Source organism: Genypterus blacodes, unplaced genomic scaffold, assembly GCF_046128005.1.
Source record: "Genypterus blacodes isolate CSIRO-AG114 ecotype Tasmania unplaced genomic scaffold, CSIRO-AGI_Gbla_v1 ptg000070l_1, whole genome shotgun sequence".
In the NCBI taxonomy this organism is placed as follows: domain Eukaryota; kingdom Metazoa; phylum Chordata; class Actinopteri; order Ophidiiformes; family Ophidiidae; genus Genypterus; species Genypterus blacodes.
In genome coordinates, this window is record NW_027466880.1 from 5608486 (window position 1) to 5623649 (window position 15164).

Sequence of the window (15164 nt, forward strand, 5' to 3'; positions counted from 1 at the left end):
GGCTGAATCTGGCCCCGAACTAAAACAAGTTTGACACCCCTGCTCCAATTGCTTCTAAAGCACCAGGCACTGTGCTGTCCAATGTCGCTGGAAGTTAAGATGGCTCACATTGGGGAGACAAATTGTCAGCTTTGAAAAATGTTGCAACATTTTGCTTGCCGTGTTTGAGCATTTGGTCAGTGTGCCTCTGAGAGGTGCAAACTATTTTAATGTAGCCTCAATTGTTATGGATCTTGATCGACAGGAAGATTATGGTTGCATTTCAGCCAAGGCCCATAGCTAATAAACTATTGATGAAAGAAATGTGGTTTTAGGCAGGGAAAGAGCTATCTAGAAATATTTTTATATCTCTATTTATGCTGTCAATTTCATTACATTTCATCTGTTGATGTTACTACACATCCATTACATTTTGCAATCATTCAGTTGTTAGTCTGTTTGCTTAGTAATTAACATGAATTTATTAGTAATGGTTCGTCTGTGTACAATTCTTTAAAGCAGAGGGTGAGTGTGAGAGTTCACGACTTCTGATATCAGGTTGATGTAATTGAATTGTCTAAACTAAATAGAAAAGGGTTTGATTAATTTCCCCCTAAATTAACCAAATAATTGACCCAATGGTAGGTCGTGCGCCAACAACGAGTACAAATACAAAAGCATAGCTTTCCCTCCCCTACAATGCTTTATTAAACATGTGTATATTTCTTGGTGATATTTAGCAGAGAAGGTACTGTACCCTGCTGGAGTTTTAGTGTTTTGTTATTTTGCAGTCTAAGTCTATGGTGCCCCATTGGTTTGCAAAAAAGGGACGAAACCTGGCAGACTTGTAGTTGGTCTGAAAGGTCTTCTGACTATGCTTAATGCCTGTCACTGAAATGGTCAAAAATCACTAAGGGGTCCAAGATGCACATTTTCACAGCCTTCTGTGTTGTCTGTTGGTTAGGGGTGAATTTCTAGAGTTAATGCAACTTGGCAAGAAGGGCAGGGAGGAGGAAGGAGGGTCAGGAGAGGCTGGGATTAGGGGTGATAGGCAGGGCAGCGGTGACAGGTATGAAACTACTTTGCTCTGCTCATACAGGATCAACATATTACTTCCTGCTTTGGCAGACAAATCAGCAGCCCAACAAGGCAGGGTTATGTGTTGCTGTGCTTTCTCCCTCATTTGTATTAGTTATGACTGGGTTTTCAGGATAATCACAAATGTAGATAAGCTTGTTAGCTAAATTAGTGTTGTCCACAGTTCTAGAGTAAAGACATTTTCAAATGTGCTTTGTATGAACAGATTTCTCTTGAGAGCAGCTTATTTGTGCTGTGGGAGTTGATCAAACCTTTTGCATCTCTTTTAGGATTAAAGCCACTTTATGTTCCACTGTGGAATGTGAACTGGCCAGGTGGCAAGTTAAAGGGTCAATGGGAGACTAAAACTCAACAAGCTTTTATTTTAGTTTTGTCAGGATAAACATAATACCAGGACTGACACCATGGATTTGATGCAAAGCAAAATCTGGTTTTGCAATTTAAAAGAAGGAGTCCACAGGAGTTGGACAACATACAGACTGAAGACAATGGTAACTCTTCCTCGCATTAGGAATACATTTCTTTCACAAACACACACTAAAAAAAACAGAGGTTTTACAGCCTGATAGAATTTTAAACCTGCAACAACCAGCACTTTTCACACACTGTAATACTAAAAACAGACAAAAACAGCTGCTCTTTGCTGACATTCTCTCCATACAGATATATAGGTGTTCTTCGTCTTATCCATACAAGTATACATGTACTATTTATTTTATTCATACAGGGATACATGTAATATTTATTGATATATTTACTTTAAGGCTCTACATTCATTTTCCTTACCAACCAGCCTTCATGCAGGAGAATGAAGAATACAACTTTGAAGCAATACTACCCCTGTGTGGTGACACATGTGTAAATGCATGTGATTGATCTATTGATCCACTAATCACTGCTATATATCATCATGAAGAAAACAAATGATAATAACAACAATAACTTTCTTCCTCCTTAACCGTAATTAAGCTGTATTAGTTTATATATGTAATTATTGACATTTGGGTATCAGGAAGTTTTGATATTTCATTGATATTCTTTTATTCTACATAGCCACTTATCCTTACAGGGTGCTGGAGCTTATCCCAGCGGGTGATTGGCGGGGTAAAACCTTGAATAGGTCGCAGGGAAAACACACACAGACAGACAACACAGTCACACCTTAGTTGCATGTGTGGGTGGGAGAGTCCACGCACTCTTGTGCATATTAATTTCAAGTGTATATTTACACCAATAATTGAAAACTTAGAAAGGAAAACCAACAGAAAGAGTACATGTAAATATACACTATTTGTAATAACTTTTCCGGCATATACAAAATATTCATCAAAAAAGAAACACTGACGAAAAAAAGAAACTAACCAAACTCCTACTGAACTCTTTTATAGAATTTACACAGGGCATGTGGTGAGCATGAACAAATGCATGAGAATGGGTCTTTCAAGATAGTGGGACCGCTTTGATTTCCTCAGTCACATTAGTCCACAACATAGAAGGTAATCACATTATCAAATATAATACAAACATTTTTAAAACGTTTTTACATTAGCAGTAGTGATGTGAGAAATAAAGTCTTAAGAAGCAATGAATCAATATGAAGGTGTCCTGCTGAAATAGTTCATTGCTTTGAAGCATTTCGGATAGTTTACCATGGTGGCATCTGGTGGCTTAACAGTGGTACTGCATCTGCATGATACATTTCACAGCTTGACCTCTTGAAACAATTCAGATACTTTATTACTCGTCATTTTGCATGCAATTCACAGCAAATCGCATGCAATTGAAATTTATCTTGCGATTAGGCTTACAATTAAAAGCAAAATCATCATTGATCAATAAAGGTTATAACACAATGGGGACAAAACCAGCATGTTGAGCGCCTCCAGGAAACCATCAGGCAGTGAATGAACCTCCTGTGATTGGTTGTGAGGCCTCGTACCTCACTAATGAACTGAGTCGATTCAACTTCATTACTTCTGTGGTCATATACTGCATCAGGTGAACACTCTCAGTAAACTAAGCAGTCAGAAACATCCAATTTGAGCAGTGCAATATTATTATCTGGAAAAGGGGGGCCCTGCAGAAAAAGTTAGGGAACCACTAGTTTAGTGAATTCAATAAGTATAAGTAGTGTATTCTCGAATGGGGCTTGTCGTTCATACAAACATGGTCAGGTGCAAGAGCCCCCTGCTGGTGGACATTTCCATTAAAAGTCTCTAAACATGGCAGACAATCTAATCTTTAAAGCAATCTAACCCCTCAAACAGCAAAACCTGAACCTCAAAATGGCCAGCGCAGCAATAAACACATATACAAAAAAAAAAAAATCAGAATCCGAGAGCGTTTAAGGCTATAAGAAAAAAAAAAAAAAAATGGAAGAATATTCCATACCCACTATGTGCTTTAGACATGGTAAGACATACATATGTGGATGGCGCCACCAGGCGAGGGCAAGGGGGGACCGCGGCCATAGATAGATAGATAGATAGATAGATAGATAGATAGATAGATAGATAGATAGATAGATAGATAGATAGATAGATAGATAGATACACACACACATACACACACACAATTTGACGAATCAACAATGTCATTGCCAATTACGAATAAGGTCAGAAGTTTGTGAAACTAACAAACACCTCACTTCTGTGGCGAGGCATGGGCGTCGTCAGGGGAGTGACACATTTGACTGACGCACAGCACACATTGACCCAAACCAAGGAATGAAATCAGGACACATAGTAACAAAAGGTATGCTCACACCTTAAAATAAAAACATTTAATTTGTGTGAAGGTTTATTCTTCGATTAAGACTTTTTTATTTGATTATTATTATTATTCAACGTCTGTTGTAAACTTTATTGTTTAAAGGTTGGCTTTTGTGTGTTTATTTTGACTGGTTTTCTTATTATTTGACCTGATGTATATTATTAGAGCTCAGTGTTCATTATCTTATGTTTAGCTTTTCATGATTCCTTGTGAGTATTCATTGTGTGATGGTTGCCCTTTTGTTATTCAACCCAGATATTTGTTATTTATAGTTGTGTGCGTTTGTTGCTTATAATTGTCATGTGTTATTTGAAGCATGAACATAAATTATTTAGATCTGCATGAGATATGTTCAATACTTCACTTCCATCCTTTCAGACCCGTCCTCGAATGAATTCCTAGGTAGATCCACCTAAAAGGGGGTGGATCTCGCCCTCAGGGAGACACCAATTCCTCATGTCTCCCTCTCTCTCACTTCCACACACTAGAAACGCTGATCGGCACATTGCTCTTCTTTGGTCCTGTTTGTCCCAGTCGCAATCTTAGCCCACGTCTCTGCAACTGGATATGCTGGATTTCCTGATTATTGTTGTATTGAACAAATCGATCCCTCCCTCTTCTGGCTTTATTTGACGAGAGAGGAGGAGGAGTTTAAAAAAAAGATTGATTTCACACTGAAACCTCTTGGGCCGGGGTTTGATTTCGCTTTTCTTCCTCCCAACTGTCGCTGGTGCTGCAACAGTTGATGCATTTTCGTGTATCGGCGCTGTCAAAGCAAAGCTCGGAAGAAAAGGACGTTGAAGAGGGAGGCTGTTTCCTGACGGGTCCCCGCCCGCCGACCATTCTGCCCGCTGCCGTTGTCAGGTCGGATCCGTTCTGGGAAATGGACAAACCTCTGTAAACACCAGCACCTCGGACGTGATTTGAACGTGGACCCGAGTGAAGGTAACGTTTGTGTTCTGCTTTAACTCCACGCACCGCTTGTCTCACCTGTGAGTTAAAACATAGTGGATAGTCGTATTTTTTTTATCTTGCCATAAAAAGTCATGTGGATTTTAAATGTTAAGTGTTGCCTCAGTAAGCTGCGCTGCGCAGCAGCCGGGTAACCGCTTTTTCGGTGTGGGGGTGCCTCTCGGCGGTAACATGTTGCCCAGTTTCCTCTCGGTTGTTGTGATAGTTAGCTCGAATATCCTCGCCGTTCTGCCGAATGCAGCAAGTCTCCTTGAGTGAGCCGCCGCCAGCTTCCTGCTCCCCCCCCTACGTAAAACATGGATCAGGGCAGGTTTAATGGCTCCGATCTGACACAGCCTGAACCGAGAAGCGCTTGGTTTCCCGTAAATGTGAATTTGCAGACATGTTACGCATTGCTGTTCTATATCGTGTGTTTGTGTGTATCGATGTGAATCCGTTGCTTAAGTTGCTGCTTTAGTCAACGCCAGACGCCAAGTGTTATCCATTCACTCGGTCCTGGTCTGTGTACTGGTCTGTGGTCGAGCACTCGGAAGGTATCGGGGACAGCGAGGCCGTTGCTGGTACTGTGGGACATATCGCTCTGTCTCACCGCCTGGTGACGTGTGGAGACGTCTTAGCTGCACACTCTTGTCTGCTGTGTTCATATAAAGAACATGTCTTGTGATAGCTCAAATGACGTGACCTGAGTTAAATGGTGGTGTTACAATGACAATGCGGGCTTTTGTTGTGTTGCCCAAATGTCCGTGTTGCTGCGTGTTATGTGGACAGCTGACAGCGTCGTGTTGAATGCGCTTTGATCAGGGCGAGCTGGTTGAGCTTGTATGAGTGGTTTCCCCACGCTGAACTTGTGGTGCAGAAACGTTACAACAGCTCAAACTGTGGTTTTAATTAACAACCCGAGAGCTTTTCTTACGTCATCTGTTAAGATGGACGGATGAGTGGCTCCAGTTCCACTACTGCTCCCTGTGTCTGGGTGTGTCCTGGCCTTGTTGCATTGAGAAGGGGGGGGGGGGGGGGATCCCGCATCATTGTTCATGGTGACTCTCCTTAGCTTGTGACCTCCAAACGAGGGTATTACACCCTCTGTTTTCCTGCTGCTACATTCACCTAACTGTGAAGTAACCACATTGGTTTGACAAATATTATCAAAACTAAAAGTTAGCTGATTTCTGATGCCAGATCAGTTGGTCTCCAGGATATAAATGCAAGATGGCAAAGATTGTTATCATTCATGTATTTGTTGATTCTCACAATGTTTTGGGGGAGGCTACACTAATGTTTGGAATCTTAGCATTGAACTCAGTACTTACTTAGTGCTTTTATCCAAAGCACAGATTTGTATTGGATTAGTACCAAGACAACTGTAATTGACATCATCTGTAGGACATTGTTACCACAGAAGAGCTCCAGTGCCTCAGTTTGCTGCATTACCTGGCCTCATGACCATGACTTTACCTGCAGCTACTGTGGCAGGTGCTTTAAAAGCATCAAGCATTGAGATGTCCAGGTTAGTTTCAAGGCCAGCACCAACAGACCAGTTATCCTGACCATCCTGCGCGCCAACATACACTCTCTGAACAATCAGCTTGATTGAATCAGACTAGGAATAAGAAATATGACATAAGGGACTACTGGTTTTCTTTTTTCACTGAGACATGGCTATGTGAGAAGAAATTGCTCTTCATCTATACAAACACTTTACAGAGCAGCAAAATTGTCTTGGTCTGGTCATAAAGTATTGTCCATACTACCTGCCGAGGGAATCTAGAGCAATTGTTACCGTGACTGTTTATTTACCCCCAAGTGGTAACACCAAAGAAACACTCAATGAACTTTACAACCCCACCAGTGAGTTTTTTATTATTTTAAACATATGTCAACGCACTCTTATGTTATGGTGCTGACCCATATGGGCATATTATGTATTTGATCCGGTTCTGCATTTCTGTACATTGTATTGTGGTGCTGAGATTGCTTTTAAATGGTGATTTACTCAGGAAACTAGACAGTTGACAAAAGAATTGAATTCAACTGGCGGCCTCCCTGATATATTTGCTAATTTGCATAGTGTAAATTGAACTAATCACGTTTAGAAAACCAGAAATATGCAAAAAACACTTTCAACTAACCCTAACCCTTATTAAATTACTGATGGACCAGGATACTGATGTGAGATGACGGAACAGAAAGCGACCCAGACAGCGGCCAGTAAATGGTTTCCCATTTACGATGTTATATGTGATCGCTTCCCTATACTGTATACACACACACACAGTATATGGTGGAACCGTGAAGGCGTGATAGAACAGCTGTTGCAGGAGAGACATGTCTCGTTATTTATTTGTTTTAATAATTATTTGTTATTTGTGTGTGTTATTGTGTGTTAGCGTCCCTGTTCCCTGTTGTTTTTATGTGTGAGTTGTCCTGTGGACATAGATTTCAGGCAATTTCAAAGATTTAAACTTTGGTGCAGATGGCACGCAGGCATCAACAGCAATGATGGTGACACTGGGTAATCTGAAAGTGTCCTATTGACGCACACGAAACAGCTGAATGTGCTGCTTGTGGAAGGTGTTTGGTGGTAGGAATGTGGGCGTTTGTGTGCGATAGTCTGAGATTGAGCAGTACGACTGAATATTCAACACTTCACAGCAAAGCATGGAAAGATCACTCAGTGGACATCAGGAAAAAAAAGTCCAAAAACCAATGAATCCAAATATGTACATTTACAGCAGCATTTATTACTGTGATCATTGATTTCTTTTTTGCAATGTGTTAATTTTACTATCAAGATGTTTAATATTTCCTTTTATAAAGGTATGACTAAAATACAAGACAATACAATGATGTGAGACATGAGGAGAGTGGGGTTCTGCTTGCACAACATAACATCAGTGACATAGTTTCTATAGGTAGATCAAATCATTTGACGTGGCGCATCAGATCAACTTAAGATAAAACCACTTGGACTCAAGTTGCTCCTTGAGTCCACCTAGCCTGGTGATTTAACACCGGACTCTGGGCTACAGCTGACGGGGTTCGAGCTGCTCAGACCGGACCAAGATACGGAGCTATCCCGCAAAACGAAAGGTGGAGCTATCTGTTTTTATACCAACAGTGGCTGGTGGAACGACGTGACAGTGATCCTACAGCACTCTTCTCCTACTCTGGAAACTTTCATCATCAACTGCAAACCTTTTCATTGCCCCCGTGAGTTCGCTTCATTCATTCTGGTCGGTTTTTACATTCCACCCCAAACCAACGCGCAGGAGACTTAGCGGGCACTCGCCGACCAGACACTGTGCAGCGGACCAACCCGGACTCCTTAGTTATTGTCCTCGGTGACTTTAACAAAGGTAACCTCAGCCACGAATTCCCTAAATACAGCCAGCTTATTAAATGTCCGACCAGAGAGGAGAACACTTTAGATCATTACATAGTCAGTAGGGCATACCACGCTGTCCCCCGTGCTACACTGGGACACTTGGACTGGACTCGGGAAACTTGGACGTTTTCAGGACTGACCCAAGGGTGTGATGTCATACATCAGCTTCTGTGGGGAAGGCTGTCTACCAACAAGCACCAGGGTGAGTTATAACGGCAAATCTTGGTTCACGGTGAAACTCAGGCAGCTAAGGAGGCAGAAGGAGCAGGCATTTAGGAGCGGGGACAGAGACGGGTTCAAAGAGGCTAAGTAAAGATTTAGCAAGGCGGTGAGAGATGCTAAAAAACTGCACTCTGAGAACCTCCAGCAGCAGTTTGCAGCTAATGATACTGCATCTGTGTGGAAGGGTCTTAGAGAAATCACCAACTACAAGCCTAAACCCCCTATGTCTCAGGTAACCCTGCAAAGCTCCTGGTCCGGATTTTGTCTCCCCCTCCACGCTGGAGCACTGTGCTGATCAGCTGTCTCCGGTTTTCACAGACATCTTTAACACCACATTGGAGACATGTCACTTACCAGCCTGTTTCAAAACATCCACCATCATCCCCGTCCCCAAAAAGCCAAAGACCACAGGACTTAATGACTCCAGCGTCACAATGACGTAAGACTGCTACGCCAGGTGAAAACAACAACCCAAAAATAAGCTGTGAGCTGCGCACAATTGTGTAAAGTTTGGGAGTATTTTAGACAGACGCCAAATAATATAAAGCTAAATAGAAATGGCTCTGGAGAAGTACAACTGCTCAACACCTCGTCGTGGAGCACGTTGTCAAGGCGGCAGCAAGACGGCAGTGTAAGTCCTGTTTATTTTATGTCTCCGCCCACCAAACGTGATACACTAGGATGATCAATGCGCCAAATGTGTTTCTGTTCGTAGTCACTTGAAATTGAATTTGTATCTGTCCATGTCTAAAGTCATGTTGGCACCGCTGCTAACGTAACGTTACATCATGCCTTGTTAATCGCCCGTTTCATATTTTCTGTTGACTTTAACGGTTATGTATGAGTGAGCTTAATGCCAAAATATTAATGGAGATACAGTAAGTTGGATATTCATTTTGGGGGAAATCATAGTTAAATTGGCAATACATATAATCTATAGCTTAATCGACTAATTGAAAAAATTATGCGTAAAGAAATTAATTGTTAGGTGCAGCCTTAGTAGTTATGAAGTCTTTTGCGCGCCTGGTACTGTCCCACCTGAAATCCCTCACCAACCCCCCTCCTGGACCCCCTGCAGTTCGCCTACAGGGCCATCAGGTCTGTACACGATGCCGTCAACATGGCCCTCTACTTCACCCTCCAGCACCTGGACTCCGCAGGAATCTATGCCAGGATCCTTCAGCTCTACCTTCAATACAATCATCCTGTCACTGCTGCAGGACAAGCTCTCCCAGCTTCATGTGCCCGAGTGGCAGGAAGCAGCACGTGAAGCTGGGGAAACATGTCTCTGATTCATGGACCATCAGCACCGATTCCCCTCAGGACTGCATTCTTTCCCCTCTGCTCTTCTACTTATACACAAACGACTGCATTTCCAGTCATCAGTCGGTCCAGCTCCTGAAGTTCGTGGACAACACCACCCTCATTGGACTCACTTCTGATGGGGATGAGTCCTACAGGTGGGAGATTAATCATCTGGGGAAGTGGTGCGGGCAGATCAATCTGGAGCTTAATGCTCTTAAGACAAATGAGATGGCAGTGGATTTTCAACTAAACGCAGCCCCACCCACCCCCATCGGGTGGGTGGGGCTGGGTGACTGGGGTGACTCCCTAGTAGACACTGTGGAGTTTGATAGTATTAAGATTACCTTAACCCATAATGTATTCACTGCCGAGCATCCTGCCTTATTACCTGTCTCAAAAGAAAATCTCCATTGTGTGAAAATCGAGAATGCTGTATCTTCTCGTATGAGCCTCTGTAGAGTCCTCTAAGCAGTGAGGAGCAAGTTTTTTTAGGACGTTAGAAGGGTCTCCCATATGTTGGTCCTCCTGTTTCTAAAGGTCACTAATAAGTTTGCATTTCTTTTCATAACATTTCTGGTTTTCTGTTGAGGCAAAGCTGATAATCCATTTTAAACAAGTAGCCTTAAAAGCTTCCCAGACAGTGGCCATTGGGGACATAGAGCCCATGTTCAATTCAAAATATTCAGTAATCTTATTGCCAATTGAGGATACAAATGATCTATTCTCTCTAGTTATATATTCAATCACCACTGTCTGGATTAGAGAGAGCTGGCTAGAAGAAAGGAACGTTGTGGTTTTCATTACACACCACACATTCTGTTGCTGAAAGTTGTGACTGCTGATTCTTCAGGGAGGGGGACTTTGAGCTGGTTAAGTGCGGGATTGTTAATTGAATTAAAATAATGCACCTTTCCTCTGCATTATAAAGCTGCAGAAGAAAGGTGACCTCACCAACTGTGAGAACTGGTTAGGCATGTCAAGTTTATTTGTATAGCTCAGTATCGCACACAAATGTCTCCAAGGGCTTTACAAGCCCACACAGCAAACAATTCCCACCCAACATCACTCAAGCGTCCATCCCTAGCAAAATTGTCTGCACTGTTCTTCTCAGAAGAATTGATCTAGTGATTAATGAAAAACGGAGACAATCACAGGCTTACACAGGGTTACATGAAGGACTCTGCTCCACTGTCATCATCTCTACTTCCTCTCTAAGAAAAAAACAAAAGACTCTTTTGCTGGACAAACTGGCCTTCAAATCAATAAGAAAACCAAGTAATGATTAACAGCAGCACCACGCCTGCTGCCATCTGTGGAGAGGGAATCGAGCTTCAAAAGACCCTTAAGGCCCAGTTGAACAGAACTAGGTGCAGTCTGTAAACTAGACAACATCTGGAGATTTCAGAACCATTGAGTAGCACTCATCTGTCAAATTAGTGCTACTCAATGGTTCTGAAATATGGAGCACCAACACATGGTGTGGTCTAAGTCTATGATCTCGGGCCAGATTTTTGCTAACCTTACTGCTAACATACCATGTAACGGCTTTTGGTCAAAAAGGTTATATCAAAAAGTTATAGGCCCTTGTCCAATACAACTTGGCTGATCTTAGCTTCCCTCATGTATGCCTATAATCATGGAGTTGCACCACAGAACTAAACAGAGAATTGTTGCGTCTAGTCGGGCAAAAGTTAAAACTCAAACAACACTAGAAAATTTAAATTTTATTTTGTTGGGACATGTTGAACAATAGAAAGTCTCTAATCTGGTGCTTGCAGTTCCTGGTTTTGATTGCCGCTGGGTCCTAAACAGAGCCGTGTTACATAGAGGTGTATCAATAGTCGGTTAATTTCCTGTTCGGGAATTTCAAGTCAGGAATATCTAATACACTATGTGGCGGCCACACCGATAACTTCTATTACAAATGCAACCATTTCTGTCCTACTTTACTGATCTACAGGCTATGCCAGACTGATGACTGGAAACTTGAACACCAAAAAGTTTCTTTTAAGAGGGAAAAACAAAAATGGGGGGAAAAATCCCACCTAGTGTCTGCCCCCTTTATTTTCTCTCACCACAGCCCATGGTGCATTTTGCAGCTGCCTGTATGGTGGTGTGATGTCATCCTGTGAAAACTGTACCTACAAGTTTATGCAGTCTGTATGTATACAAATAATCCCCATATGGCAAGGTGTTACACACATGGACCCATCTGACAGAACAGTGACAATTTGGCTTCACTATTATCACTCTGGTTGAGAACACAATCAAGCAGTAATGTTGTTATCCATTTCCTCGATAACTCGATTTGATAAGTCACTAGCTCAAGTCATCGTTCGTATCCTTATGCATCTTGTCCACACGTTTATTTCCTAGGAAATTCCCATTCCATCCCAGGGATGAGTCGAAATCATACATTTTCATTCTGAGGTTATATTTATATTTGTTGTCTTTGTAGGTTAATATAATTTTTACATGTTTATTAAAGTTACTAATGTGTTTCGTAACTTTCACAACACACAGGTTGAAGTATAAATAATTACAAACCTAGTGTACTTTTTGTATTCAAATAAATTAAATAATTTTACTTGTAAATGTCCCCTCGTATCCCTTTATTACAGAAGAATGCAATATTTGAACAATTTGTATTGCACCCCTAGAGTTCTTTATGCGCTATATACTGCTATTTTTATCTCAGGAGCTCCTGACTATGCCTCAAGCTCTGTGTTGTAAGGCTTTTGTTCATTATTGGACACTTATGGTAAAGTAACTTTGTAAAATAATCTGTTAGTTGAGCAGGACTTTTTCTGGACTGCATAGCTCTCTATTATTCTGCCAGCTCCTCTGGAATATCCTGTTAATATCTAGTGCTTCTCTTTAGTAAAACCAGAGCATGGGCTACTCTCTCATTTAGCAGTTATCTAGGTCTTTTCTCATTCTCTTGAGATTTGCCATAACTGATCCCCAAAATCTTGATCATGCCTTTAAAGTCATTTGGCCATGGTAGTGAAGTAAGTCTCCATACCATTTGCCCTTCCCACATCTAATAGTATCAATAGTTACATTGAAGTATGATCTGAACGAGTTATCTGGTTGATATTTCTATATTGAACTAATTTGACATTTGTAAACCTACAATAACTATCTAATGTTGAGTATTTGTCATAGGATTTGAGTTAACTCCTTGTGCTCATTCAGTATTCCTTTTTAATTTATTTTGATAACATGACGTAAAGGTCACTCACTTTTTGCTCATTTGGAAAAGGGATTTGGGTTGGGGTTTATTATTTCAATATATGAATTGACATGAATATTTATTTATTTAGAACAATGGACTTTTTTCAGGGCGGCCACTCACATTCACAGATAATCTAGAAATTGAAAAAGAATTTTACATATTTTGTTTATCCCAAGATATTTGCTTAATTGAAGTACGCATGAGGTTGTATACTTCAGCAACCATTTCCGTGATGTAAGGTGTGTTGTGCTTCGTGATTAGCAGAAACATAGTCTCTCTGCATTCAGAATAATGTCTTGAGTACGTGCGCTTTCTCCCATTGTAGTACCTCGACCTCTGTAAATACAGTCAGTCATTCTTGAACAGTATATTCCGCTTTTACAACAGCAAAGCTTTTTCCTTTTCCTCTTGTGAATTGACCTCATTGTCTGACTTTTGGGTTTGTTGCTCCTCATTGCCACTTACAGCACACAAGGTAATGGGAGTGAGGCAGCTAAAGTGGATTCATTAAGACTACACTGTGATTAGAGTCCTCTTACTCCGTGCCGTGCAGAAGTCATGGAATGCTGTATTTGCATTGGGGAACTGGGTGTGGTCCTGTTTCACCAGAGTGTCTGAAAACAATCGGTATGCCGCTATTCAGAATACACACACCTCACACCACTGCTTTCAAAGCAGTGCACATGTGGATTTACAGGTTTGATCATTCTAATGACCAACGGAGGAGGTGAAATGTCAAAATAAGTCTATGTGTGTCTGGAAAATGTAAATCTCATCTTTTGTCAACGAAGATTGAATTAACTCCATCCACCAGCAACAACAAACGCTCTAGACACTTTTGCTTGTGGCTCAGTCTAATCCAATTCATTAAAAATAAGGCAACAAAAATAGAACGTGTGGATTCACTTTAATGGAAGTTGGAACCACTAGTGTATTATGCAGTGTGTACCGTAATCAGTAGGCTTGTGGAAGTCATGTATTCCGTATCATACTACATTCTACTATCAAAAAGTATTAATGGGTATGTCCACCCATAGCACTTTTTGTGTTTTGTTTCCAAAATGGACCTACGTACATTCTATAGCAAAACTATATTAGTACATAGCATGAACAAAACAAGAATATTTTTCCACAATGAACATTGTCATAAGAAGACATAAACAAGTTGACAGATATTCACCTTGATGGGTTGGATTAGGATTTCAAACAAATGCAGTATGAACAACATAGAGGAGGACAGGTGTGGATTGAAAGCAAGAAATTGAATATTATTTGACCATTGTGAAGGATTATGTTAACAGCAGAACCTACAGAGTAAGAGGACACTAGTCACACTGTTTTAGCAGCCTTCAGTTGCAAAGAACACACCAATGACCTTGTGCGCAGTTATGCAGTGCAGCAAACCCAAAATTCAAGACACTGAGGATAATTCACGTATTCCAAGATTCCGTTGTGTTTTTAGTGTTACAGCAGGTCTTGTTTGTTAAGTGTGTTTTAGTAACTCTTGCACATCTCTTATGTTTTTTATACAGTTTAACCACTGGATTCGATAGGCAATAGCACCATAAAATGCACCCTGCTTGATGAGCATGCATTTTTTTCCCTACGTGGGGGAAAAATGCGGGATACCCTGCACACAGAACGGTGGTATTGTTTACTTCTGTCATCAGCTGATTAAGATCTTCAAGTCATCATTGCTGGACACTGGGAGAGAATCCCTGAATCCCGGACGAGCTGAAGATAAGATGTGCAGAATGCAGGAACAGAGCCAAAGTGAGGGAGAGCTTTTCTTCTAGCGATCATTGGGGGTGATGTGAGGTCCCTTGCTACTGACATGGATGAACTTGGTGCACTTATCAACACCCATGGGGAATATCGTAAATACAGTGCAATGCGCTTCACTGAGTAATGACTGCAGGAGCATTTTCTGTATTCTGAAGATGTCTTCCCTGGTTTTCAGACTGTGTTGGCAAACAGAGCTTGCTGTGATTGTTAATAACAAATAGTGTAATCCTGGGCATATCACTGTGAAACGGCATCTATGTATCTATGACTATGGTCGCAAATATGACCTGAGACTTGCCAGACTAACAATGATAAAATAAGTGACATGACTTTGACCTGGTATTTATGACTCAGGACTAGATTTAAACTTTAGACAGATGACCTGAATAGGTCTTGACTTATTGAATA

The 15164-nt window shown here is 41.2% G+C and overlaps 1 protein-coding gene across 1 annotated transcript in view; it reads left to right on the forward strand.

Moving 5' to 3' along the window:
• Positions 1 to 4345: 4345 nt before the first annotated feature.
• Positions 4346 to 15164, forward strand: part of LOC143005477 (plasma membrane calcium-transporting ATPase 1-like) — an 86871-nt gene continuing 76052 nt past the window's right edge. The window contains exon 1 of the mRNA XM_076156898.1: positions 4346 to 4794. The gene's annotated coding sequence lies outside the window, so the exon portion shown is untranslated. The remainder of the gene's footprint in view (positions 4795 to 15164) is intronic.